Source organism: Peromyscus eremicus, chromosome 23 (genome assembly GCF_949786415.1).
Source record: "Peromyscus eremicus chromosome 23, PerEre_H2_v1, whole genome shotgun sequence".
NCBI lineage: Eukaryota > Metazoa > Chordata > Mammalia > Rodentia > Cricetidae > Peromyscus > Peromyscus eremicus.
Genome location: NC_081438.1, coordinates 36,723,505 through 36,729,153, shown reverse-complemented (window position 1 = coordinate 36,729,153; position 5,649 = coordinate 36,723,505). Strand labels below are relative to the sequence as shown.

Below are 5,649 nucleotides of genomic sequence, written 5' to 3'. Positions count from 1 at the left end.
AAAGACGAAATGGGTACCATGTGGCTGATCGGCTCCTTGCTCCCATACCCTCCCCAAGGGGACTCCAGGCCTTTTGCGGAGGCACTGCTGTGGCAGGGAGCCCAGAGGGATTAGGGAATTAGGAGGCCTGCTGGTGGCAGCTGCCTCTCCCCATCTTGCTCTGTGGCCTCACACCCCCAGAGACCTGGGGGAAAGAGGCAGCTGAGTGCTCTTCCGCCCCCGCCCCGCTTCCTCAGGAACAAATGTCACAAGCCACCCAACAGCTGAGGAAGACATGCTTTGGCATAGAGGGGAGCCTGCCAGTTCGTGATCCCAGAGCTGCAAGCACTTGTCTATGCCTCTACCTGTGCAGGAGCCCATCTGCCGAGGCCGCCCACAGAAGCCCCACTCCGGGCGCTGTGGAGAACAAGCTCAAAGGTGGTGAAACATAACCCAGTGTGGAGGCCGTAACGGCATCCACAAGAGGAGGTAAGTGGCCAAGGGATGATTTCGGATTGGAGATTTCTCCCTTGCTAGTTGTAATGCGCTCCATTAATACACTGAGGTTTTTAGTAAAACTAGCCTGCCTTTGGCTTGGGATGCATGAAGACGGTTGGGGAAGCAGTCTGAGGGGGTGTGGGAGAGAATAGCCCAGGCCTGAGCCAAGGAACCCTGCTTGGCAGCAGAGGTGAGGTATGCTCATTTCCCAGCAGGCTGAGGCCTGGGCTGCTCTCCTCATTAGCAGGGCTTCTGCCTCATTTGGTGTACACGCGGACTCTGTGCACTTGGGAAATCAATTCCTGAGTTCAGATGCCCCACTCCAGCTGGTGCCTGCCTGGCCCAAGGGGCAGAAGGAGTAATGCCTTGCTCTGATTTCAAGAAAGGATTGGAGAGAGGATTTAGCACAAGAAAGCCACAGTGTCTGTCCCAGAGGGGCCACAGAGTTACCCTCCAGTGGGAGCCAGGAGAAATGGTGACATCACAATTCATTCATTTATTCTGTAAGTGTTTACTGAGCTACTCATGTGACAGGGGTCTGCGGCCCGTGGTGGGCCCTTGGAGTTCAGATCCAGCGTCCAGCTCCTGTCCTCAGATGGCTTCCTGTCCAGGGGGAGACACGTCTCTGACCCCGTGTGGTCAGTGCTGTGTTCGACAGAGCGTGTGCAGAGCATGGGAGACAGCAAAGCCAGACCACAGGCAGGAACGAGCTGAGAGCGCAAGGGCACGTGCAGGAGAGAAAGCCAACAGTCTTAGTGGCGACAGCGTGCCTGGCACCTGCCTCTAGATGGGGACCAGAGCCCAATCTGGGCCATGTCATCCCCACTCATGCCAAGAGCAAAGGAGGCACCCTCAAGGCCATAGTAGCTACACTATTTTAGACCCTATATTGGTGTGCTTTGACATCTAGGGTCCTGCTGCTTGCGGGGCCTGCCTACAGAGCTAGTAGATGCCTGCCTACAGAGCTAGTAGATGCCTGCCTACAGAGCTAGTAGATGATGCCTACAGAGCTAGTAGATGCCTGCAGAAGACAAACCACATATTTGTTCAGGGACATGGTCGAGCCCTCACAGTCTGCCCCACCCCCACCCCCACCCCCGCTAAGGTTTGGTTCCAGAAAACTGTCAATAGCCCCTATGTACAGAGCTCAGTGACATGAACCAACCCCACCAACTCGGCACCTGCTTACTCTGCATTGACCGTTCCTTCCCACAGAGACCACAAGGAAAGCTTTCTATGTCTTCGCCTTCCTCTGCCTCCTGACCAACCCAGCACTTCCCTGCCTGGCCCCACGTGGTGTTCTGTGGCCCCTTGGGGGGCGGTCTGTGAGTAACAATAGCTTCCCAACATTCTTAGTGCCAATGGCAGCTGTCTCCTGATCCATTAGCCCTACCGCAGCTGATTAATAATACAACCCACACTTAAAGACAGTCAGAGGGAGGAGCTGGGGTCGCAAGACCCACGAGAGGGAGTGTTGCACGTTCCCCCGAGCTAATGGGGCTGAGCATGTAGTGTGGGGCTAGAGAAGATGGGCAGAGGTGGGTGGGGGCTTGGCAAAGGCGGCCTTGTGTCTTGGGTTGCCTCTTTTAGGCGCAAGCCGATTTGGAGTTTGTCACAGTCATGGGAAGGTCAGAAATAGGCTCTTTGTAGATGTTCTGTTGCAACCAGGAGAGAGTCTGCCTGGGGTGGGACAGTGGGGTAGCACAAAGCAGCAGATGTGAGAGGCCCTGAGGGACAATGTTCAGTTTGGTGACAGGTTTGGTGAGATAGAGTGACAACGAGGATGAAGTGTGGACAAATGTCTTATCCCACCAACTTGCGCTGCCGAAACCTAAGGCTGGACGATGCAGGAAGAATGGAAACGTATTTCTCACGGTTTAGGAGGCTGGGAAATCCTCAATTAAGGGGCTGCATCTGGTGAGGGCCTTCACTCAGCCTCATATTGTTGTGTAAAGTGAGGCTACAAGAGAGAGGAACTGGTCAAGCTTGCAGCCTCAGCCCCTGTTATAGCCAGCACCAGGCTGTGGATGACGGGAGTCTTTATGGCCTAAACACCTTAATTCAGATCCGCCGCCCAGCAACACTGCACTGGGGTGAAGTTTCAACATATAAACTTTGGGAACCAATTCAAAGTATCAGCAGGACCAGAGAGAGGGCTCAGTTGGTAAATGGCTCGCTGTGCAAGCAGGAGGACCTGGGTTTTGATCCCCAGCATCCACATAAAAATCTGGGCATACATCTGCAACCCCAGCACGGATGGCAGCTCCTGGGTCTCACTGGCCAGCCAGTCTAGGCAATGGTGAAGTCCAGGTTCAGTGAAAGACCCTGTCTCCAACAACAACAACAACAACAACAACAACAACAGCAACAACAAGAAGCAATGGGGGGTTGGGGCTGGAGAGATGACTCAGCAGTTCAGAGCACCCACTGCCTCTGGATTCAATTCCCTGCACCCAGTTGTAACACGGCAACTCACACTTGTTTGTAACTCCTGTCCCAGAGGATCCAGCACCCTCTTCTGGCCTCTTCAGGCACCAGGCACACCCAACACACACATAGACAAAACACATAAAATTATAAATAAACAGGAAGCAATGGGGGAGGACGTCTGACTTGAACTTCTGACATGCACACACACACACACTCACAGGCAAGTGCACAGGCACCCATACATGCAAACCCATACACACACACACACACACACACACACACACACACACACACGCACAAATACGTTAGCGGTGCCTGTCGTTGGGATAGTTTCTTCTGCGTTGTGACCTCGGAACACCCAGCTGGCAGAACTATTGGCCCATCTCGTTTTAAAATTCTGAGCTCAGGAAAACAGATCAAAGTAAGGGATTAGAGTTCCAACATCTGAGACTGTTTTCCGAATAATAGCCTTGGATCTATGGGTCTTTTCATTACTGGTTATGGCTACGCACGTCTCACCGGACCAATGAAAGACCTAACTAACTGTAGACGACTGTGCAGCAACAGACACCTGGTGTCTATGGAAATGCTTCTCCTTCAGAACCTTGAGGATGCCCTTTGTCCACATCCCTTAAAAACTTACCTCACCCGGGGAGACAACCATCCACGGGGGCTGAGTAGTGGGAACACACAATTCCTTCTGGGCTGGTGTGCAGCTGGGCGCCTACAGGTGACAAAAACTGGCGGCACACCTCAAAATCCCGACACACGTTTGAAGAGATGAATATGTACAACCCCGCTTTAACACCGTGCATCAGAACAACATGGAGCCTCACAGAGACATGTATGTTTAGGTTTTTATGTATTAGTCTAAAAAATGGCCACCACCCATGTCAGAGAACCCTAGGAAGTGTGTAGATGTGAAATGAGTTCTGATTTGACATCTGAGATGCATTGGGCAGACTTCCAATGCTCTGGAACCACAAACACTCCGTTCAGATGGACCAAAAGTGGCCAAGGCAGAGAAGAAAGCATCCATATACTGACTGATGGCCAGTGGGCAGGGACAGCTGAAAGGCTGGGCAGTCTTCAGCGGCACTTGTGGAAAGGCTGTGGGGATTGTCGGCACCGGCTGCTAGAGCAGATTTAGGGTGGGGCCTGAGAGTGGACCTGTAGCCTTGTCAGTGGAGGACTGTCCCAAACAGACCTGAGAGGTGTGTGAAAGTGTGAGTGTGTGTGTGTGTGAGTGTGTGTGTGTGTGGATGTGGATGAGTGTGTGTATGAGTGTGTGTGTTGGAGGGAGAAGATAATGAAACTTGATGTCTTGGTTATGGTTTTTATCTAGTGCTGTGAAGAGACACCATGACCACAGCAACTCTTAGAAAGGAGACACATTTAATTGGGGTGGCTTACAGTTTCAGAGGTTTAGTCCATTATCATGATGCGACATGGTGGCCTGCAGGCAGACATACATGGTGCTGGAGCTGAGAGTCCTACATCTTGATAGGCACAGGAAGTGGTCTGAGACACTGGGTGGTATCTTGAGCATGTATGAGCCCTCAAAGCCCACCTCCATAGTGACACACTTCCTCAAACAAGGTCACACCTCCTGACCTCCACTCCCTTTGGGGGCCATTTTCTTTCAAACCACCAACTGGAGAGGAAATGAATAATCTTCATGCCATTTCTTGATTAATGATTGATGTGGGAGAGGCTAGCCCACTGTGCAGTGCCCTTTCCTGGGTGCGTGGTCCTGGGGTACATAAGAAAGGAGGCTGAAGGCAGTGAGCATGTTCCTTCATGGCTTCTGCTTCAGTTCTGAACTCTAAGTTCCTACCTTGAGTTCCTGCCCTGACTTCCTTCGGTGATTAGACTGTGACCTGGAACTCTACGCTGAGACGAACCCTTTCCTCCACAAGTAGATTTTGGTCATGGTGTTTTATCACAGTGCTAGAAACCCTAATGGAGACAGTGTACATATGTAGGAATGAAATTTTATTCTGGAGTCAAAGGTACCTCTGTGGAAGTGCCTGCGAGCTATGAGGTGCTCCAGAGAGCCCAAAGACAATGGTTTGGGCCCCCCTTGCAACTGGCTTCCTGTTTTGAAGATACTAAATGCCGGTGAAGGATCTTCAGATGCTTCTGAGGATGAACGGAATCTGTGAGGCTGAACCATTGCTTGGATGGTGTAGGGAAGGTGCCTGGGGAGACATGAGTCTCAGGACAGAGCTCTGTATTTTCTGTGATTATGGGGGCGTTAGTTGCAGGTTTTTGTTGTTGGTTTTAATCAGCATGTCAATACTTAAGCAAATGAAGAAGGATTCCTTTTGGTTCCATTTCAGAGTTTAGTCCACCATGGCAGGGCATGTGTGGTGGAGAGCAGAGCACCGTGGGAAGGGAGGGCTTTCTCCTTTTTCCTCTTGTATGCCATGCAGGCTCGCAGCTGATGGGGATGGCGCCACCCACATTCAGGGTGCCTCTTTCCCCTTAGTTAGCCCCCTCTGGAAATACCCTTGCAGACACACTCGCCCGGAGGTCAGCCTCTCTAGCCTCCTAGCCGATTCCCCATCCTACTTACATATAATCAAGATCAGCCAGAACAGGTGGTCCTTTCAGCCTGCCTCTCTTCCTGGACAGAGTCCCAAGAGCTGAGCCGAGAGCTGAATTCCGGCTGTAAGAAAGAAGTCATTATCGTCCATTTTCAGTAGGAAGATGCGCTGAGAGCCGACTGAAGAGAGGCAG

General features: G+C 51.8%; 1 long non-coding RNA gene across 1 annotated transcript; it reads left to right on the top strand.

Annotated features, from left to right (window-relative positions):
- Positions 1-997: 997 nt before the first annotated feature.
- On the top strand, positions 998-5,649 carry LOC131898280 (uncharacterized). Its single transcript, XR_009375888.1, has 3 exons — positions 998-1,115; positions 1,693-1,802; positions 5,545-5,649. It is a non-coding gene; the product is annotated as an uncharacterized LOC131898280 (long non-coding RNA).